General features: G+C 38.9%; 1 pseudogene; it reads right to left on the reverse strand.

The window, feature by feature from the left end:
* The window catches only part of LOC109390881 (tyrosine-protein kinase Fer-like), a 28,216-nt pseudogene extending 9,128 nt beyond the window's left edge, over nt 1–19,088 (reverse strand).
* Between the last annotated feature and the right edge of the window lie 4,637 nt (nt 19,089–23,725).

Here is a 23,725-nt window from a genome sequence, read left to right on the forward strand (position 1 = left end):
TTCTTCTCTCCTCCCATCCTCCATTCCTCACTCTCTTCCTCCTTCCCTCATTCCCGTCCCCCTCTTTCCCTGTGTCCTTCCTCCCATCTTCCTTCCTTCCTTCCTTCCTTCCTTCCTTCCTTCCTTCCTTCCTTCCTTCCTTCCTTCCTTCCTATCTATCAATGTTATCACTTTGTTTTTTTCAGATATATTTGGAATGGAGTTATTCAGCTGTGAGCAGACAATTATTTTCCTGAGTAGATTGCCAAGAATTATGAATGAAGAGGGCCTATTTGCATCTTCTTAAATTATTCAATCATCTGTTTTATTGCTTCATGCCGAGAATTTAAAATTGTTGAGTTGTGCATTACTGTATTTAACTTGTTGCTTAGTTTCTACATGTTTATTTTCAGTAAATGGCTGAAAGTGTTCACTATTCCACATTTTTAGCACAATGTGCTGCATACAGTTCCTAACAAGCAAATAAGGTTACATGTGTACAGAATTTCACTTTAGGTTCACTAAGTATGCCTGGGTTTAGTTTTTTTATTTTATTTTACTCTGAAATGCTTCCTTTTTATTGTTTGAAATTGAAAATAAACAATTATTGAACCATTTTGAATTTACTTCATTTTAAAATCAGTTTTAATTTATTATTTGGCCTGTTTTTAATATTACTAAGTGGGAGCAGTGTCTAATGCAATGCTAAGGAATCATTTTATATAGTATGTGTACAACATTAAAACCTGTTTTAAAAAGAAAAAGGTACCAGCACTCACTTGTCCCTTGCCATTTTTTCTTGTAATTATGTTAGACAAATCTGCAGGGGGGGAATCAAAAGTGAATTGTGTTTTAATTCTACAGCTATAGGAGCTTTGTATTGCTGAACTTTCACCTGGAAAAATTTCACAGTGACATTTTTAAAAGAAAATTTTTTTATCTACTAAATTCTACCAGTGTAACATTTTTTCTAAATAAACAATAGTTTTATCAAATGATTGTATATCACTGTGTATATTGTTACTTATTCAAAATAACTTAGCAAATATAATTTAGTAAGGTTCCTAGCCCCTTCTCTCTTTTTAGTTTATGGACTATAATGTTTTCAAATGACATCTCACTCAATAATATGAAAAAAAATCCTGTTTGCTCACCTTTGCACCTGGGGTAAACAGTGGGCTGAAATCATGCCAAGAATTACCATTTACTCTTCATTTCTTTGGAACCAATGATACCTATGCAAATTAATTTTTTTTAGAGAATGACAATAAAGGCTATAATTTTTAAAGAATGGTATGATGCTGAGCATATTTTGGCATTGGCAAAGGGAAATAAATCTTGATGCCCCTTTTCAGGTAGGTATATTTTGCAAATTTTGATGACCACAATAATTATTTATGGAAGAGTGATCCATTCAGTGACTGTTGACTACCCATAATGTGCCTGGTGTAAAAAGAAATGATACATCTTAGAATGATTTTGATATTGAGAAAATAACTGTGCTTTATCTCAAAATCATTTGTCTGAAATATGTCAGGGAAAAGTTTGCCAGTGGTTATATTGCATTCACATTTTAAAAAAATATTTTATTGGGGAATTGGGGAAGGAGAACAGTGTTGGGGAAGTGGGGAAGGTGAATAGCCAAGTTGGTGTCCTTCAGTCTTAGTTGTGCAGGGTGCAGCTAGCTCAGCTCCAAGTCCAGTTGCCTTGAAGCCACCCATTGGCTCGTGGCTGCTCAGCCCAAGGTGCCATGTTCAATGTAGTTGTGGCTGGGGCATAGCCCACCATCCCATGTGAGAGTCAAACTGGCAACCTTGTTAGGAGCATGTGTTCTCACCAGCTAAGCCATCCTGCCATCTGTTGGCAACTCAGCGGCAGCGCACCTCGGGTGCAGCTCACTGGCCCATGTGGGAATCGAACCAGTGACACTGTTGCTCAGAGTTTGCACTCTTAAACCAACGGAGCCACTCGGCTGGCCCTACATCACATTTTAAAGATTGCATGATTTAGAGTTTGAACAAGAAAGTTTGCTGCTACTTAGCATAGTATCTCTTCTCCCTGCCCCCCAAATTATTGAACACATGGCTGTGGGCCTTGCTAGAACTGCATTGAGGATGGAAAGCTAACTTTGGAGTTAACTGTGAAAAAATAACTTACGTTGGAAGTAGCAAATCTGGGTTTGTATAGTGATAGCTGTTTTTAAGCATCTATGCTGTTCTATGTACAAAGGAGTATTAAGTCCTAACTCCTGTGCTTAGGTGCTTTCAATCTAGCTTGAGAAATGAGGGCCAAATGAGTGCTATTGGTGGTCGGCAAGCTTTGTTTTGTAAAGGACCAGCTAGCAAATCTTTGAGGCTTTGTGGGCTATGTGAATCCTGTTGCATCTCCTCAGCTCTGCCATTATAGCATGAAAACCACCATAGATGATATGTAAATGAATATGACTGAGTTCCAGTAAAACTTTATTTACAAAAACGTGTTATAGAGAATCTTATACAAAATTTATTTAACAAACATTTGAGTGCCTCCTAATGCAAAACAAAGTCCCTGCCCTCATAGAACTTCCACTCTAGTCAACTGACGCAAACAATATTTAATGTTAAGTGGAGGGAGGTCCTCTGAGGAAAAATAAACCTGGGTAAGGAGGTTGGGTGAAGCAGGGCTTACAGTTTTTTATACAGAGTGATCTGTGAAGTGAAGATATGCAAAGCAGGATATTTTGAGGCAGTTATCATACTGTGAACATTTTCTAAGTAATGGGAGCAGAAGCTATCACTAATCCCCATTCATCTTTGAACCTTTTGCATGAAAATCGTGAAATATGCAGGATTTTTCCTAGGATTTATTTAGGCTCTGAGCTCTAGCGGCTGGCATCTAAGCTTGCCATTTTCTAGAAGGAAGTTATTTACGCTCATAAATGGACTTGGAAGATATCTATAGACTCCCCAGAAATTGAATGCAAGCTGTGGTCACATGCATTTTTCTGTGTCTATAGCTTTTACCCAATTCTCAAAAAGATAAATCTAAGGCGGTGAGTTTGTTTTTCTGAGTCTTGTTTCAAAGAACTCTAAAACCTTATAACCTTGAACCTCTTTCTTAAGCTGGCGAGAAGTTTGAAGATACTTGCCCATCCCCTACCTTGTCTTAAATGGTAGGGGTAAAAGAACATCTTGCCTTGTCTTGTCAGATGAATGTACAAGTGATTTGCAATTTATTGGAAAGTCACTAGTACATGTTATAAGGCCATTTTCTATTTCAAGGAAACACTTTAGCCAAATATGGGTGCAAGTCCTCGTAGACTTTTTTCTTTTTTCTTTTTTTTAAAAAAAATTTTAAGATTTTATTGGGAAATTGGAGGGGAACCGCACTGGGGAATTGGGGAAGGGAAACAGACAAGTTGCTGTCCATTTTGTTCTTCAGTCTAGTTGTGGAGGATGACACTTAACTGGCCCATGTTGGTATTGTGATCATTGTGCTCTTCCTGAGTGAGGCAGATCGGTCACCGGCCTCTGGACGGCCGCTCATGGCAGCTCACGGCAGCTCACACCAGCTGCTGGCCAATCACGCTGGCTGCCGACCACACACGGTAGCTTATGGCAGCCCACTGCAGCAGGGGCTGCAGCCTACGCCGTCGCTGGCAACACATGGCAGCCCAGCTCCAGGTTGAGCTGTTGTTCACCATCTTAACTGTAGAGGGTGCAGTGTCACTGGTCCTCATGTGGGATCCAAACCAGGGCCTGGTGCTCAGAGCTGGGGTCCCAAGCCAGCTCTTAACCAACAAGCCACTCGGCTGGCCTGCCTTAGTTTTTCTTAAAAGTTAAGTACAGTAATACTTAAGTAAAACCAATCCTTGGTTTGTGAGCATAATTCATTCTGGAAACAAGCTACTTGTATTGCAAGACATCACTCGTTTACCCAGTTAAAATATATTAGAAGTGTTTGCTCGTCTTGCGGAACACTTGCAAATCAAGTTACTCGCAACCCAAAGTTTTACTGTATGTTTTATTTCGACCTTATGTTCCAAAAATGATTTATAAAAAAAACATTCAGTACAGGATTTAAAAAGTAAATGGCAAATTTTGGTTTCTAGGTGAAATTAATACCTAAAATGAGGTTAATATCCCAAAATATCATGTACACCTGGGTCACGAATTGGCTCTGAGAAACCTAGAAGGCCACACAGAAAAGGTAATGTGGTCAGTTACAGTAATTATAGTGTCTATCAAATTAAAAGCCAGTTACAGTGGAGAAGAATATTTTCTGGCAGTGAAACCTGAAAGAAACTTCTTTGCATTCTCATAAAGAAGCCCTGCCTTTTCAGTAAATAAAACAAAGGTATGTTATCTTCTAATGGCCCGAAGTGTTAGCTGATGGTCAGCACCTCAACTCATTCTAGTAAGGATATATCTACAATGGCACCAAAATATGTGGTCTGGGCACCCAGGTCTCTGATGGTTCGGTTGAATCCAGGAAAACATTTTTGAATATTTGGGACAGGTTTCCTCAACTGGGACTCTTGATGGCCTGACTTTTTATAAGCATGTTGGTAAAGATCAGAAACTCATGCAACCATTCTTTGGTTTTCACAATACAAGTAACAAAACCTCATTAATTTAAATACTGTGCCTGGCCTTTGATTTTTTTTTCATTTTTATGGATACTGATCTCTAAGACTGCCTCTTAGGTAGAATGAAGCTTATGACATTACTGCTGCTTAATATTCTCTTAACACTTATCAGAAGCATGGTTTTAAGTATTTAATTTTTTAAATTGAAGTAACATTTCTAGAGACAATGTCAGGGCCAAAGAGATTTTATTGGGTCTAGAGTTGAGAATAAAAAGGAACTGCTTAAAAGATGCTAATTCATGCTAGTTAAATAGATATTGCATTTATAGACACAAATTGACATGATTAAGAATAACAACTCTAGGGATATTGGAAGTAGTGACTAAAGGAAGTTGGCAATCTGAGAAGATACAATTTAATGTAAGAATAATTGCTTTTTGTTTCTGATTCTTAGGTACTGTTTTAAGCTCTAATCACCATTATTTCTACATGGGTCAGGCTAACTAAGCTTAATTCCTTTGATGTGTTTTTAAATGGAGGTGTTTAATGGAGGAAAAAGGAAAGGAGAATATTTTGATTAAGGACTGGGTACCGAAACTTGAGAAATGCAACATTGTAATCAGAAGTAGCCTTCATTTCAGGAATAGGAGCTAGGAAATGACCTGGTACTTAACCTCTAGCTTAGTCTGAACTCTGTTTTTTGTAAGATGACAGCTAGATGTCCTTGGACTTGAGTATCAGGTTGATGAAGAGCTACTATTGCCTCTGCCCCCACAAAATTTTAACCAGAATGATATTGTACTATATTTAAGGCCTTCATGATAGTAATTTTGTGCAGTATGTAGAAGTACTCATTTCCTGAGGTTACATATATATTATTATCAAAGAGTATTTATGAATTGTAGTTAGATTTGCTACTGCAGGATACTACTATGCAGGCACCTTTTGTGCTTTCTAGGATAATTGATCCAAAATGTCAATAATACAGACAAAAGATCATGCTAACAAGATACAAACAGGAAGTGAAATGTAAAATGGGTAAGATATTCATACCACATGCATCTGGGGTCCAGTTATATTTTAAGATGATGGTGAGTATTCAGGGTAAGAATGACCTTAGACTAGGTGTGATTTGGAAAGTTCTTATTCTCAACAGGTTGATCTGGGAAGACTTAATGAAGGATTTGGATATTCAAGAAGCTAATTAGTCTCTACTGAGACCTAGAGGGTGTATGTAGGTCTTTTGGGGTCTGGTTTAATCCTAAATTGGCACAAGAGGACAAGAACGTTGAACTTGAAATTTAGACCCCATTCTGATGTAGCACAGAATCCTAGAAACCAACCTGTTAGCGTACTAGCCCAGGATCGGATCCTATTTGAGATGCAAATCCCCACAACCTCTTCGGATACTAGTCCATGCTACCTAAAGATTTTTTCCTTTTTTGGTTTTATTTTCAAGGCTAAGCTTGAAATCATCAACCTTCTCATTGTCTTAATCAGCATGAGTCACATTTTTCATATGTCATAAGACATATTGTTATTAGTGGTAATTACACCAACAGTTTGCAAACTGGGAATCGTCACAATCAGAATTAATTAGAAAACTTTAAGCCACCTAGTCCAAATATACTGACTCAACTTCTCTCTTCGGAGTGGGAGCCTGGAGTTTTTTTAAAAACAGCTCCTGAGGTGATTCTAATATAGAGTTGATATTTGAGAATTACAAAATGCAACCAGGCTGTGATACCAGCATCTCTGTTCTTATCTCAGTGAGGGACAAAACCCATCCAGAGGCTTCTTATTTCTGGGAAGGAGGGTAAGTGTATTAGTTTCCAGGGACAACCCATTCTTAGCAAGAGATATTTTAAAAGCAAGAGCAATAGCCTTGGTCCTGGGATCAGAATTCATCAACTCTGCTGGACCATGCTGCTCTTGTTAACTCTGACCCCCTGTCTTCTCCAGACTACCTTCACTGACCTTCCTGGATCTAACCTCTTGTTAGCCTAGATTTGCACTGCATCCATACCAAGGTAAACAGTTTGGAGTTCAGAGTTACTTTTGATGCCACTTATACCTTCTCCTTTAACTTTTATCTGTAGAGGTTCACTTGTCTATGATCAGAGTTAGTTCAGGGCTGAATTTTGTTTTCCATTCCTTTTCCTTGCATAATATCTGATGTTGGTGAGTGGGGAGAAGAGTGCATAAATGTTTAATAATTCAATGCTATAAATTTATCTCTGACCACTGCTCTAGCTGCATCCCACAAATTTGATGTGCAGTATTTTCATTTTCATATGGCTAAAAGTGTTTTCCAACTTCCCTTGTGATTTATTCTTTGACCTATGTATTATTTAGAAGTGTGTTGCGGGGCCAGCCGAGTGGCTCAGTTGATTAAGAGCTCACTCAAGAGTACGAGCTCTGGCCAACAGGGTTTTCAGTTCTATTCCCAGCCCGAGCTGAGCTGCTGCTGAGCTGCCAACAGGTGGCAGGATGGCTCAGTTAAAAAAATTTTTTTTAAATAAAAAAATAGAAGTGTGTTGCTTAATTTCCAAATATTTGCAGATTTTCCAGTTATCTTTCTGTTATTGATATCTAATTTAGTTCTATTGTGGTCAACATACTTTCAGTTATCCTCCTATATTTACTGAGACTTGCTTTATGGCACAGCAGCTTGTCTAACATCGTGAATATTCCACATGCACTTGAAAACTATGTATTCTGTTCTTGTTAAATGCAGTGTTCTATAAATGCCAATTAGGTCAAGTTGATTGGAGGTATTACAAGTCTTCTGTATCCTTACTGATTTTCTGTCTCCTTGGTCTGTTAATTACTGAGAGAGGTGTAACGAAATCGACAAATATAATTGTCGTTTTGTCTTATTTCTTGTTTTAGTTATGTCAGTTTTACATCATGTATTTTGAAACGGTGATTAGGTACATACATATTTAGGATTATATGTTCATGATGAATTGACCCCTTTATCAAAATGAAGTATCCCATGGGTGATGTCATAGAAATGGTGACAGTGAGGAGCGCATCTTGAGTTGTCCCCTGGAAGTTGCCGCAAATTGAACATCTATAACTCATCAAAGGATTCTCTGCTCATCACACAGAAGAGCTAAGAGACTGGTACAAGGATTACCTGAAGGTGGGCAAACGGGGCGAGCAGGGGAAGGGGGAAGGGAGAGGTACAGAGATGTGGCCCACATCCATGCTGTGGAGGTGCAGGGCCCCAGGAAGCAGACCAGAGATTGCAACAGCCAGGCTGTGGGCTCCCTCCCTGCGCCTGACACTCCTGCCAAGAGATTAGCACAGAGGACAATGGTGCCCAGCGTTTGAGGCAGAAACCTCAGCTGAGAACTGCAGCTGGGTTCAGCAGAAAGCAGAGAAAACTCCATAACCAGGCCCCCACCCTCACCCTCCCACAGCAATCCTACCCCTGCCCTTCCAGAGTCTTTAGCTGGTCCCTGAATGGAGGAGTAGTGTCAGATTACAGAGGTGCTGCAGCCGTCAAGAAACTGGAAAAAGCCAGTTTGAGTTATGACCTAGTGAAGAGGCTGGGGGACAAAGGCATCTGACTACCCAGCCCCTACCTTTCCTGGGCAGCTCCTGGCAGGGCAATTACAGATGCTGAGGCAAATGCAGATGTCAGCAGCTGGAGGAAGAAGCAGCTCTGGGCTTTCAGCAGCTCAGAAATCTCACAGCCTCCATACTCCTGATGGAAGAAGTGCCCTAAGACCCAGGAGACCTGTGTACAAGGAATAAACACTCCTCCCAGTGGCTGGCTGTGGTGCTCTCAGCATGTGTTTGTACAGGCAAGAGCAGAAACTGCACTGACTTTCTAAAAACTACCAACCACACCCCATAGTCCCACTTATCAAAAACTGCATTGCCAGAGTCACTCTGGGTGCCAGGTGGCTAGCTCTGCCTCCACAAGACACAGAGGAGATTTTTTACAGCAGAGAACAACCTGGAGATAGCTTAATGAATTTAAGCCAAGACTGCTGCTGTGTTTTTTTAAAATCAAATTATATATGTATATATAATTTCCCCTTTCTTTTATGTTTTTCCTTTCCTTGCTCTACTTTTCCTTTTCTTTCCATTTTTCTGTATTGATTATTTTTTGGGAGGGTGTTATTATTTTTAGTTTTTTTGATACTTTTGTTTGTGTTGAGTGTTGGTTGTCAGTTGTTTTTACATGTGAATGTATTTGGTTTTTTGTTGTTGTAGTTGTTGTGCTTGTTGATTTGTTTTGTTCTGAAATCGCCTTGCACCAGGGCCCAGCCCAAGAGGCTTAAGAATTAACACACCCAGAGGCCAACTCTAGACCAAACCAGAGCATTTCCAGGTTTGACCTACAGGACAAACACCCAAAGAGAATTCTCTACAGGCATAAGAGCCCATAGGGGCCAAGCTTCATCTGAGGGGTCAACCCTCACACAGCAGCTCATACACAGTGGGCATAGCCAATCCTCACAGCTAGTCAGTCTGGGAATCAATCCCACCTACTAACAAGCCAAAAGCAATTACAGTTCAACTTCAACAGGAGAATACACACAACACAAGAGACACATCTGGAACACACCCACAGGACAATAGGGAGACTGAGAAATTCAAATATAAAGGACACATACCACATAAGTCCACCCAGCAAAGACTGAGAGACCTAGGGGATCTACCTAATATAGCTCAGCAAACACAAAGAGTCAGCCAGAATGAGGAAACAAATAAAATTCCCAAGTAAAAGAAAAGAAGAACCTTCCAGAATTAATGGAAGGAAGTAAATGAACTAGAGGCAACGAACCTATTAGGGGCAGAGTTTAGAATATTGATGATAAGAATGCTTAAGGAACTTATTGAGAACATAAAGAGGGATTGAGAAATCATAAAAAACAACCAGTTAGAACTAAAGAATGCAATAACTGAAATAAAGAACACACTGGAAAGAATTACCAACAGATTAGATGAAACAGAGGATTGAATCAGCGACTTAGAAGACAAGACAGCAGAGATCACCCAGAGGAACAACAAAGAGAAAGTGAATAAAAACCATTGAAAATAGTTTAAGAGAGCTCTTGGATAACATCAAGCACAACAACATGTGCATCGTAGGAATAGCAGAAGGAGGAGAGAGGGAGCAAAGGATCAAGAGCATATTTGAAGTAATAGTGACTGAAAACTTCCCTAACTTGGTGAAGGAAATTGACATACAAGCCCAAGAAGTTCAGAGAGTTCCACTCAAGATGAACTGAAACAGGTCCACACGAAAGACATTATAGTTAAAATGGCAAGGGATAAAGACAAACACAGAATACTAAAAGCAGCAATAGAAAGAAAGCAAGTTACTTACAAGGGTAACCCCATAAGAATATCAGCTGACTTTTCTACAGAAAGGTGGCAGGCCAGAAATGAATGACAGGAGGTCTTCAAAGTGATGAAAAACAAAGGCCTACAACCTAGATTGCCTTATCCAGCAAGACTATCATTTAAAATTGGAAAGATAAAGAGCTTCCCATAAAAGAATAAGCTAAATGAATTCATTACCCCCAATCCAGCATTGCAGGAAATGTCAAAAGAACTTCTTTAAGCAGAAGAAAGAGGAAAAACAATCTAATGAAGACCAGAAACAGAAATAACAAAATGGCAATAACTATGCACCTATCAATAATCATGTTAAATGTAAATAGTTTAAATGCTCCAATCAAAAGACATAGGGTGGCTGAATGGATAAGAAAACAAGACCCTTGCATATGCTGTATACAAGAGACTCAGATCAAAGGGCACATACAGGCTGAAAGTAAAGGGATGGGGTAAGATATTTCATGCAAATGGAAATGAGAAAAAACTGGAGTAGCAATACTTATATCGTACAAAATAGACTTTAAATTGAAGAATATAATAAAAGACAAAGAAGGGCACTACATAATAATAAAGGGATCGATCCAACAAGAGGACATAACCCTAGTAAACATACATGCACCTAACATAGGAGCACCTAAATATATAAAACAGATATTGACAGACATAAAGACAGAGATCAACAGTAACACTATCATAGTAGGGGACTTCAACACACCACTGACAACAAGGGACAGATCCTCCAGATAGAAAATCAATATGGGCACAGCAACCTTAAATGAAACGTTAGACCAGTTGGATTTAATTGATATTTTCAGAGCATTTCACCCCAAAGCTACAGAATATACATTCTTCTCAAGCGTACATGGAACATTTTCCAAGCCAGACCACATGTTAGGCCACACAACAAGTCTCAATCAATTTGAGAAAATAGAAATCATGTCAAGTGTCTTCTCTGACCACAGTGCTATGAAATTAGTAATCAATTATTAGAAAAAATTCGGAAAACACAGAAATACATGGAGGCTGAATAACATGTTACTAAGTAGCGAGTGGGTCAAAAATGAGATCAAGGAAGAAATAAAAAGATACCTCGAGATAAATGAAAATGAAAATACAATAACCCAAAATCTTTGGGATGCAGCGAAAGCAGTCCTAAGAGGGAAGTTCATAGCAGTGCAGGCCTACCTGAAGAAGCAAGAAAAATCTCAAATCAATGGGTTATCCTTACGCCTCAAAGATCTAGAAAAGGAGCAGCAAAATAAGCCCCAAGGGAGTATGAGGAAGGGGATAATAAAGACTAGAGTGGAAATAAATGAAATAGAGACCAGAAAAATAATACAAAAGATCAATGAAACCAAGAGCTGGCTTTTTGAGAAGGTAAAATTGACAAATCTCTAGCCAGACTCATAGAGAGAGAGAGAGAGAGAGGAGAGAGAGAGAGAGAGAGAGAACTCAAATTAATAAAATCAGGAGTGAAAGAGGAGAAGTGACAACAGACTCTACAGAAATACAAAAAAAAAATACTGTGAGCAACTATTTGCCAACAAAGTTGAGAATCTGGAAGAAATGGGCAATTTTCTAGAAGCATACAACCTGCTAAAGCTAACTCAAGAAGAAACAGAAAATCTGAATAGACTGTTTACTACAAAGGAAACTGAATCAGTAACCAACAAGCTACCAAAAAACAAAAGCCCTGGCTTCACAAGTGAATATTACCAAACATTAAAAAAGAATTATCACCTATTCTACTCAAACTATTCCAAAAAATCCAGAAGGAGGGAAAGATCCCAAACCCTTTTTATGAGGCCACTATTACCCTGATCCCACAATCAGACAAAAATATTACCAAAAAAAAAAGAAACTATAGGCTGATATTCCTGATGAATATAGATGCAAAAATCCTCAATAAAATATTAGCAAACAGAATACAGCAATACATTAAGAACATAATACACTATGGTCAAGTGGGGTTCAGCCCTAGTGTGCAAGGTGATTCAATATCTGCAAATCAATTAATGTGATACACATCAACAAAATGAAAAATAAAAAGCATATGGTCATATCAATAGATGCAGAAAGAGCATTTGACAAAATCCAGCAGTCATTTATGATAAAAACTCTTAGCAAAGTAGAATAGAGGGATCATATCTCAACATAACAAAGAACATATATGATAAACTCACAGCTAACATCATACTCAATGGGGAACTGCTAAAACCATTCTTCTTAAGATCAGGAACAAGACAAGACTGCCCACTTTCTCCACTTTTATTCAACATAGTTCTGAAAGTTCTAGCCACAGCAGTAAGACAAGAAAATGAAATAAAAGGCATCCAAATTGGAAAGGAGGAGGTAAAATTGTCATTATATGCAGATGACATGATACTATATATAGAGAACCCCAAAGATTCCACCAAAAAACTATTGGAACTGATAAATGAATTCAGTAAGGTAGCAGGATGCAAAATCAATATTCAGAAATCAGTTGCATATGTATACAACAATAACAAAGTATCAGAAAGAGAAATTAAGAAAAGAGTAACATTTACCGTTGCGTCGAGAAGTATAAAATACTTAGGAATTAATTTAACCAAAGAAGTAAAACACCTGTAAGAAAATTATGACACTTAATAGAGAACTTAAAAAAGATACAAATAAATAGAAACACATACATGCTCATGGATAGCAAGAAATAATACAGTTAAAATGTCCATACTGCCTAAGGCAATATATATATTCAATACAATTCCTATCAAACTACCAAGGGCATTTTTCACAGATATAGAAAATATAATCCTAAAATTTATATGGAACTATAAAAGACCCAGAATAGCCACAGAAATCCTGAGAAATAAGATAAAAGTCGGAGATATCATGCTACCCAAAATGAAATCATACTACAAGGCTACAGTAATCAAAACAGTATGGTACTGGCATAAAACAGACACATAGATCAATGGAACAGAATAGAGAGCCCAGAAATGAATCCATTCATATATGGGCATTTAATATGACAGTGGAAGCAAGAATTTACACTGGGATAACAATAGTCTATTTAATCAATGGTGCTGGGAAAATTGGACTGACTCATTGCAAAATAATGAAACTGGACTGCCTCCTAATGCCATATAATCAAAATGGATTAAAGACTTAAATGTAAGACCTGAAACCATAAAACTCCTAGATAAAAATATAGGGACTACATTTGCTGACATTACCCTGAGTAATATTTTTACTGATATATCCCCTCAGCAAGGGAAGTAAAAGAAAAAATAAACATATGGGATTACATCAAACTTAAAAGTCTTTTCACAGCAAAGGAAACCATCAATAAAACAAAAAGGAAACCTACTGAATGAGAGAAGATATTTGTCAATGATATATCTGACAAGGGGTTAATATCCAAAATTTATAAAACAGTCATGAAACTCAACACCAAAAAAACAACCCAATTAAAAAATAGGCAGAAGGTATGAAGAAACATTTCTCTAAAGAGGACATACGGATGGCCAACAGACATATGAAAAAATGTTCAACCTCACTAATCATTAGAGAAATGCAAATAAAACCCACAATGAGATTCCACCTCACTCAGGTCAGAATGGGTGTCATGAATAAATCAACAAACAAGTGCTGGTGAGGTTGTGGAGAAAAGGGAACCCTGTGCACACTTGGTGGGATTACAGATTGGTGCAGCCACTATGGAAATCAGTATGGAGGTATCTCAAAAAGCTGGAAATAAAACTGACTTATGAACCAGCAATTCGCTAACACTGTTCATTTCCCCAATTCCCCAATAAATGTTTTTTAAAGTAAAAATTGATGGTTACAAAATAATCATGGGCATGTAAAGCATAAAAAATATAGTCAATAATATGATAATAACTATATATAGTACCAGGTGGGTACTAGGCTAGTCAGGGAGATCAGTGCTTAAATTATGTAAATGTCTAATCACTATGCTGTCCACCTGAAATTAATATAAAATAAATTTGCATGTCAACTGTAATTCAAAATTTAAGAAGGAGGGGAAATCTGAAGGGGAATAAGAGGTTCAAATTTCCAGGTGTAAAACAAATAAGTCACAGCATAGGGAATATAGTCAATAATATTGTGATAGTGTGTTACAGTGTCAGGTGGTTCCTGGACTTATCATGGTGATCACTTATTTAGGTATATGAATGTTGGATAACTATGGTGTACTCCTGAAACTAACAATGTGTGTTAGCTATATTTTAATTAAAATCTTTAAAAAATTGTTATAGGGGCATGCACAGAAGCAACAGCTAGTGTCAATAGACATAAATATAGCCAAGCTCATTCATCACTTATGTTATCATCTTTACTTTAAAAACACTATTAAAAAAACCCCCACAAAACTGTAGCATGTGGCTGTCATAGAAATGGCGGTGTGAGGTGAGCCCCTTGAAATCTCCCCTGGAATTTACAACAAATTGAACAGCTATAATTCCACAAAGGACTTACTGTGCAGCAGAGAAACAAGACTAAGAGGGACATGACTGAAATCATCTAAAGGTGGGCAAATTGGGCGAGCGGGGGAGCAGGGAAGGAGGAAGAGTGGAGCTGCGGGCCACGCAGGATCACAGGACAGACACAAACTGAGCTCTAAATTCTAAGCTCCCTGCATTCCGGAGCTACAGCAGCCACAGGAAAGGGAAGAATTCGGACGGCTAGTGCTCCCCTTATGGCTCACAGTCTCGCCTGAGGATCAGCATATAACACGGCTGAACCCCACCCTCACAGCAAAGACCTCGGGTCAAAGGCTGAGTGAAGAAGGGTGAAAACAATGGTTTAAGCCCTTACTGCCAAGCAGAGGACGGAAGGCATAGGCACGGATCCTAGCCAACCCCTCCCTATCCTCCCAGATTTTGCCCCACCCCCACTTTCTCAGTGTTAGAAGGGGAACAGAAGCAGTGTCAGATCAAAAAACAGAATATATGCATTTCTGAGAACTGCAGCCCACAGTCATGGAACTCATGGCCCAATATAATAGTTCCAACAAAGGGGAGAGAGCCTTGGGTGCAGGATTGGTTGTACTGGTGGTTGCCGCCATTGCTCAGAGCCACCTGCCATAACCCACCCCACCCTGCCCCCACCTATCTGGGCAGATCCCTGCAGGGGTAAACAGAGCCAAATAGAATTTCTGGAGATTAAGAACTCAGTAAAAGCAATGAAGACTAAAATAGCCAGCTTAGGTAATAGAGCTGACCACATGGAGGAAAGAATCAGTGACGTCAAAGATATTGGGTTGTTGTAAAAGTCATGACATATTTTTCTATGTTTTTCATTGCAAAAATGCATCGTGACTTTTGTGACAACCCAAAAGAAATCTGGAAATACCACAGATGGTGGAAGAGAGAGACTTGAGAGTTAAAATAAAGGAAAGGCTCTACAAGAACTTTCTGACTCCATCAGAAAGAGCAATATAAGAATAATGGGTATACCAGAAGGAGAAGAAAGGGAGATGGGAACAGAGAGTACACTCAAAGAAATAGTTGAGGAGAACTTCCCAAACTTGTGGAAAGAAGTGGATCCTCAAATCCAAGAAGCAAATACAACACCTAATTACCTCAATCCCAACAGGCTAACTCCAAGGCACATTTTATTGAAGCTGTCAAAAATTAATGACAAAGAAAAAATCCTCAAGGCAGCCAGGGAAAAAAAAAGACAGTAGCCTACAGAGGAAATCCCACTCGATTATCATCAGATTTTTCAGCAGAAACTCTACAAGCCAGGAGGGAGTGGACTCAAAATATTGAAGGAGAGAAATTATGAGCCAAGAATAAAATATCCAGAAAAGATATCCTTTAGATATAAAGAAAGAATAAAGACCTTTCCAGACATACAGAAGCTGAGGGAATTTTCTAATATACGACTGCACTACAACAAATACTGAACGAGACTAATACTGAAGAATAAAAAACCGTGAGTAGTATTACAAACAGAAAGACAGAAGCAGGGAATGGCAACCCCTACACCAAATAAGACACTATACACTAAAACATAACATACAAGGTAAAGAAGAAAAAAATACTTCAGAAAAAGAGGAAAAAGACAACTTGCTATTGCAGTGCAGAAATCAACTCACATCATAAATTGGGATAATTTATGACAAGAAAAACATAAAATGGATGAGAGTAACGGACTGAACCGGCACAAGGGAATACAAAAAGGAAGCATATTGAAGAAAATGGAATACTCTAAATATGAAACTTTCTTTCACATAAACTTAATGGTAACCACACACAAAAATTCCAAAACTGAAATATATAACATGAAAAGAAAAGAAACAGAGGGGAAAATCATACAATACTTCCACGCTGAAATAATAGACAGCAACAAAAAGGCAAATAAACAATGGTGATACAGTCCTAACAATAAGTCAAAGATAGAATGATAGCAAATTCTCATATATCAATAATCACCCTAAATGTAAGTGGATTGAACTCACCAATAAAAAGGCACACAGTAGTAGATTCGATCAAAAAACTAAACCCAACAATATGCTGCTGCCAATAGACACATCTCAGCTACAAGCACAAATATAGACTCAAAATGAAATGGTGGAAATTGATAATCGAAGCAAATGGTATTCAGAGAAAAGCAGGTGTGGTCATACTGATATCAGATGAAACAGATTTCAGGATAAAAAGGGTAACAAGAGATAAATATGGAAATTTCATAATGATAAAGGGGACTATACAACAAGAAGACCTAACAGTCATCAATATTTATGTCCCCAATCAGGGAACACTGAAATATACAAAGCAATTACTAAGGGAGAAATTGACCAAAACACAATGATAACAGACGACCTAAATGCATCATTCACAGCTATGGATAAATCACCCAAACACAAAATAAATAAATAAATAACCCTAAGTGACACAATAGATGAAATGGACATATGACATTTATAGAGCACTTCATACTTGAACATCAAACTACACATTCTCTTCTAGTGTACACGGAATATTCTCAAGAATAGACTATATATTGGGAGATAAAACTAGCCTCAGTAAATTTAAGAAGACTGAAATCGTACTGAGCATATTCTCTGATCACAGAGCTTTAAAATTGGATATTAATGGCAAAAAGAAAGCGGGGAAAACCACAAATATGTGGAGATTAAACAATATACTATTAAAGAATGACTGGGTCAAAGAAAACCTGAAGAGAGATCAAAAGATACATAGAAACAAATGAGAATGAAAATGCATCCTACCAAAATTTTTGGGATGCAGCAAAAGCAGTTTTAAGATGGAAATTTATATCATTACAGGCCTATCTCAAGAAAGAAGAAAAATCCCACATAAATAACCTCACGTTATGCCTTAAAGAACTACAATAAGAACAAGTGAAACCCAAAGTCTGCAGAAGGAAGGAAATAATAAAAATCAGAGCAAAACAAAGTGAAATAGAGAACAAAAAGACAATAAAAATTAATGCAACAAAGAGCTGGTTCTTTGAAAAGATTAATACAATTGACAAACCCTTGGGTCAACTCACTAAGATAAAAAGTAAAAAGACACAAATAAACAAAATCAGAACTGAAAGAGGGGAAGTTACCACGGATGTCACAGAAATAGAAAGGATCATTCAAGAATACTATGAAGGACTATATGCCACAAAATTCAATAACCTAGAAGAAATGGACATGTTCTTAGAAACATATAGCCTTCCTAGGCTGAATCACAAAGAATTGGAAAATCTAAATAGACAGATCAACAGTAAGGAAATTGAATTAGTCATTCAAAACCTTCTCAAAAGCAAAAGTCCAAGACCATATGGCCTCACCAGTGAATTCTACCAAATATTCAAAGAAGAAGATGCAATACCTGTCCTACTGAAACTCTTCAAAAAAACTGAAACAAGGACAATACCGCATAACTCATTTTGTGAGGCTGACATTACCCTGATACCAAAACGAGGTAAGGATAACACAAAAAAAGAAAATTACACACCAATATCTCTGATGAATACAGATGCAAAAATCCTCAACAAAATTCCAGCAAATCGAATGCAACAATGCATTAAAAAATTATACTTCACGACCAAGTTTGGGTTCATCCCACGGGCACAAGGATGTTTCAACATACAATAATTGATCAACGTGATACACTACATAAACAAAATAAAGGACACAAATCATATGATTATATCAATAGATGAAGAAAAAGGTTTTGACAAGACACAACTTCCATTTGTGATTAAAACACTTAATAAAATGGGTTTAAAAGGAAAATACCTTAACACGATAAAGGCCATATATGACAAACCCACAGCTAATATCATAATTAATGGTGAAAACCTGAAGCCCTTTGCTCTACATTCAGGAACATGACAAGGCTGTCCCCTATCACGTCTGTTTTTCAACATAGTATTGGAAGTCCTAGCCAGAGCAATCAGGCAAGAGAAAGGAATAAAAGACATCCAAATAGGGAATGAAGAAGCTAAGTTGTCACTTTTTGCAGATGACATGATGCTATATATAGAAAACCCTAAAGACTCCACCACAAAGCTATTAGAAACAAGAAACGAATACAGTAAAGTTGCTGGCTACAAAGTCAATATACAAAAGTCTATTGCACTCCTATATACAAACAATGAAACCTCAGAAAAAGAAATTTAAAAAACACACAATTCCTTTTGCAATTGCAACAAGAAGAGTAATAAACCTAGGAAAAAACGTAACTAAGAATGTGAAAGACCTATTACACTGAAAACTATAAGACATATTTTTTTTATAAATTTATTAAATGTCCCTTATTTTTTTTCTTAATGGGGGAATTGGAGAAGGGGAACAGTGTTGGGGAATTGGGGAGGGGGACCAGACCAGTTGTTGTTCTTCAATCTTTGTTGTGGAGGGCGCAGCTAGCTCAGCTCCAAGTCCAGTCACCATCTGGCTGCCGTTGGCAGCTAGTGACTTAAGCTGAAGGTGCTCTGTTACAATCTTAGTTACAGGTGGGCATAAACACCATCCCATGAGGGAGTCGAACCAGCAGCCTTGTTGTTAAGAGCACACGCTCTATCCACTGAGCCATCTGGGTGGCAGCTCAGCTCAAGGTGCTGAGTTCAGTTTTATTTGTGGGTGGGTGTAGCCCACCATCAAACAGACAGTCTTTTTGTTAGGAGCATGTGCTCTTACCTGCTGTGCCATCGTGTCACCTGTTGGCAGCTCAGCAGCAGCTCAGCTCGGGCGCAGCATCGCTGGCCTATGTGGGAATCAAACCAGCGGCCCTGGTACTCAGAGCTCATGCTCTTAAGCTAACTCTTAACCAACTGAGCCACTCGACCGGCCCTATAAGACATTTTTAAAATAAATTGAAGAAGACACAAAGAAATGGAAAGGCACACCATGTTCATGGATTGGAAGAATCAACATAGTTAAAATGACCATAATACCCAAAGCAATATACAGATTTAGTGCCATCCCCATCAAAATCCCAATGGCATTTAAAAAAAAATAGAACAGGGCCGACTGAGTGGCGTGATGGTTAAGAACTGGCTTGGGACACCAGAGGGCCCCGGTTTGGATCCCACATATGAGGGCCAGTGACACTGCCCTCTGCAGCTAAGATGTTGAACAACAGCTCAACCTGGAGCTGGGCTGCCGTGAGTCGCCGGCGACGGGCAGTGGGTTGCCATGGGCTGCTGTATGTAGCCAGCAGCCAGCGTGAGCGGCCAGCAGCTGCAGTGAGCAGCCGTCCAGAAGCCGGCGACTGATCTGCCTCACCCGGGAAGAGCACAATTATGGTGCCAACTTGGGCTAGTGAAGCAACGTCCTCCACAACTAGACTGAAGAACAAAAACGACAGCAACTTGTCTGTTTCCATCCCCCCAATTCCCCAATAAAAAAATCTTTAAAAAAATAGAACAAAAAAATCATCAGATATTTATGCAACTACAAAAGACACTGAATAACCAAAGCAATCCTAAGAAAAAAGAACAATGCTGGAGACATCACACTTCCTGACCTCAGCTTGAACTACACAGCAACAATAATCAAAACAGTATGGTATTGGCAGAAAAACAGACACACAGACCAATGAAATAGAATCAAGAACCCAGAAGTAAACCCACATTAATATAGACAGGTAATTTTTGACAGATAAGCCAAAAACATAGAATGGAGAAAAGACAGACTCTTCAATAAATGGTGCTGTAAGAATTGGAAATACATGTGCAAATAATAAAACTAGACTGCTATCTGTCACCATGTACCAAAATTAACTCAAAATGGATCAAAGACCTAAACGTAAGACCTGAAACAATAAATTGCATAGAAGAAAACATAAGTACTAAACTTATGGACCTTGGGTTCAAAGAGCATTTTATGAATTTGACCTGAAAGGCAAGGGAAGTAAAAGCTTAAATAAATGAATGGACTATATCAAACTAAAAAGCTGCACATCAAACAAAACCATCTACAAAATAAAGAGGTAACCAACAGAATGGGAGAAGTTTTTGCAAACAACGTCTCTAATAAGGGACTAATATCCAAAATATATAAGGAACTCATGCAACTCAAAATAAAAAAAAAACAAAAAATTTACTTAAAAAATGGGACAGGACCTGAATAGACATTTCTCAAATGAGGGTATACAGATGGCCAATAGACATATGGAAACATGCTCAACATCACTAATCATCACAGACATGCAAATAAAAACCACAATGAGATATCAACTCACACCAGTTAGAATGGCTATCATCGAGAGAAATAATAGCAAGTGTTGGAGAGGCTGTGGAGAGAAAGGAACCCTCATACACTGTTGGTGTGAATGTAGATCGGTGCAGCCACTATGGAAGGCAGTGTGGAGATTCCTCAAAAAAATTAAAAATAGAATTACCATATAACCCAGCAATCCCTCTCTTGGGTGTCTTTTGATAGATGACTGGACAAAAAAGTTGTGGTATATATACACAGTGGAATACTATTCTGCCATAAGAAAAGATAAAATTGTGCCATTTGCAACAACATGTATGGATCTTGAGATTATAATGCTAAGCGAAATAAGTCAGACAGAAAAGGTTGAGAACCATATGATTTCACTGATATGTGGTATATAAAACTGAAAACAACATAAGAACAATAAAAACAAATGAAGAAAGAAAACTGATAGAGACAGACCATAGTTTAGTGGTTACTAGAGGGTAAGGCAGGGAGGAGGGTGGTAGATGAGGGTAAAGAGGATCAAATATATGGTGATGGAAAGAGAACTGACTCTGGGTGGTGAACACACAATGTGATATATTGATGATGTATTACAGAATTGTACACTTGAAATCTATGTCCCTTTGCTAAAAATTGTCACCCCAATAAACTTAAAAAAAATATTGCACTATTTACATTCAAGATGGCAGAGTAGGTAAATGCTGTCCTTGCATCCTCTCATGACCACATCAAAATTACAACTGAACTACAGAACAGACATCATTGGGAATTTCCTGAAGTCTAGTTGAACAGAAGTCCTACCAATAAGGACATATAGAAGAAGCCCCCTCGAGACTGGTAGAAGGGGCAGTGACATGGAGTGGGCTGGCACCACACCCATGTGTAGTGGTTAAAGATCAGTAGGGATATCTCAGCTGTGGATGTCACTGAAGATTGAGGGGTCCCAGCCCCACATCAGGCTCCCCAACCCAGGGTTCTACTGCCAGGGAGAGAAGTCCCCATAACTTCTTGCTGTGATAACCAAGAGATTGTGGCTGAGTGAGACAGAGGGTGGCTGGAGTCCCAGGTGTTCCTCTTAAAGAGCTCGTACACAGAGTCACCAGTGGACTCCCTCACTCTGAGCTCCTGTGCTGGGGCAGCAGCTAAAAAGATGCCAGGGAGGAACTGAATTGCCTGGCTGCAGAGTGAGGACTGAAGTGGCATATTTCTCCTTGAAAGAAGTAATGGCAGAAGCCATTGTTCTTTTGTTGAACCCTCCACTCACCTAGTGTGCAGTCGCAGGTGGCTGCCATGTCTGAGTCTCCATCAACCTGGTTAACACCATTGGCCCCACCCTGGTGATTCCCTGACATCCCAACCCACCTAACTGGTGGACCAACCCAAGCCACTTCCAGTGGATTTTTCGTACAAACATCCTGACCTGGCTCATGCTACAGACTTTCCTAAAATCTTTCAAATGTTCACAAACCCCAAACAAACAGCATCTGGCCTAGGTATGCCCCATACCTCTCGCTGAGCAACTCCAAGCCCAGCACTAATGGAGGCTGGCCTCAGTTCAAGATTTGACCTCTCCCAGACACCTCGAAGCCCAGCGTGGATGGTGGCCACCTGTGGATTTCTCTGTGGCTCATACAGGTATCCCTGGGCAGGGCACAGGTTGTTGCTAAAATTGGCCCATGGTGGGGCCCCTCCCAGAAGGCCCTGGGTCCTGCAGAGCTGGTGGCTAGCTTCAGACCTCACCACAGCACAATCTGCGTGCCTCCATTGATGACACACCTAAAGGGCAGACTGGGAAAGCACCAGAGCCCTTCTAAAGTGAATCTTGCTCTGTAGGGTCAGCCCCTGCATAACAGCTCCTCTACTGTAGTCACGGCAAGTCCTCACAACCAATCAACCTGAGGGTCAATCACTCTCATTGATGTGCAAACTGCAACCAAGGCTCAGCTACAACAGGAGAGCACACACAACCCACACAAGGGACATATCTGCAGTGATTGGCTCAGGTGACCATGGATACTGCACCACTGGGCCCCACAAGACACCTACTATGTAAGGCACTCTACAAAAACCAGGAGACATAGCAGCTCTAACTAATACATGGAAACAAATACAGGTAGGCAGCAAAAAATGAGGAGAAAACAAACATGTCTCAAATGAAAGAACAGAACAAAGGGCCAGAAAAGGAGTTAAACAAAACGGAGACAAACAACCTACCAAATGCAGAGTTCCAAACACTGGTTATAAGGATGCTCAACGATCTCAGGGAGAACTTCAACAAAAACATGGGAAACATAAAAATGAAGATAAAAAAGAACCAGTCAGAAACAAAGAATACAATAACTGAAATAAATAACATACTAGTGGGAATCAACAGTAAATTAGAGGAGGTCCGGCTGAGTGGCTCAGTTGGTTAAGAGCTTGGTCAAGAGTGTGAGCTCTGAGCAACAATGGTTTGAGTCCCACCTGAGCTGTGCTGCTGCTGAGGTGCCAACAGGTAGCAGGATGTCTCAGCTAAACAAACAAACAAACAAACAAACAAACAAACAAAAAACAGTAAATTAGAGGAAGGAGAGTCTTGAATTAGCAATTTAGAAGATAAGGTAGCAGAAAATACCCAATCAGAACAGCAAAAAGAAAAAGGAATCCAAAAAATTAAGGATAGTTTAAGGGACTTCTAGGACAACATCAAGTGTAAAAACATTTGCATCATAGGGATATCAGAAGGAGAAGAGATAGAGCAAAGAATTGAGAATATATTTAAGGAAATAATGATAAAAACTTCTCTAACCTGGTAAAGGAAATAATAGACATACAAGCCCAGGAAGAAGAGAAAGTCCCAAACAAGATGAACCCAAAAAGACCCACATGAAGACACACCACAATTAAAATGCTAAATGTTAAAGACAAAGAGAGAATCTTAAAATCAGCAAGAGAAAAGCAGTTACCATGTTTCCCTGAAAATAAGACCAGGTCTTGTATTAATTTTTACCCCAACAATCTACATTTATTCAAACATTCATGTCTGGCTCACGATCTTAACTGGAACTTATGTTTGGGGTAGGACTTATATCATGAGCATCCTGAAAAATTATGCTAGGGCTGGGGTCAGCCGAGTGGCT

Source organism: Hipposideros armiger, unplaced genomic scaffold (assembly GCF_001890085.2).
Source record: "Hipposideros armiger isolate ML-2016 unplaced genomic scaffold, ASM189008v1 scaffold_281, whole genome shotgun sequence".
In the NCBI taxonomy this organism is placed as follows: Eukaryota; Metazoa; Chordata; class Mammalia; order Chiroptera; family Hipposideridae; genus Hipposideros; species Hipposideros armiger.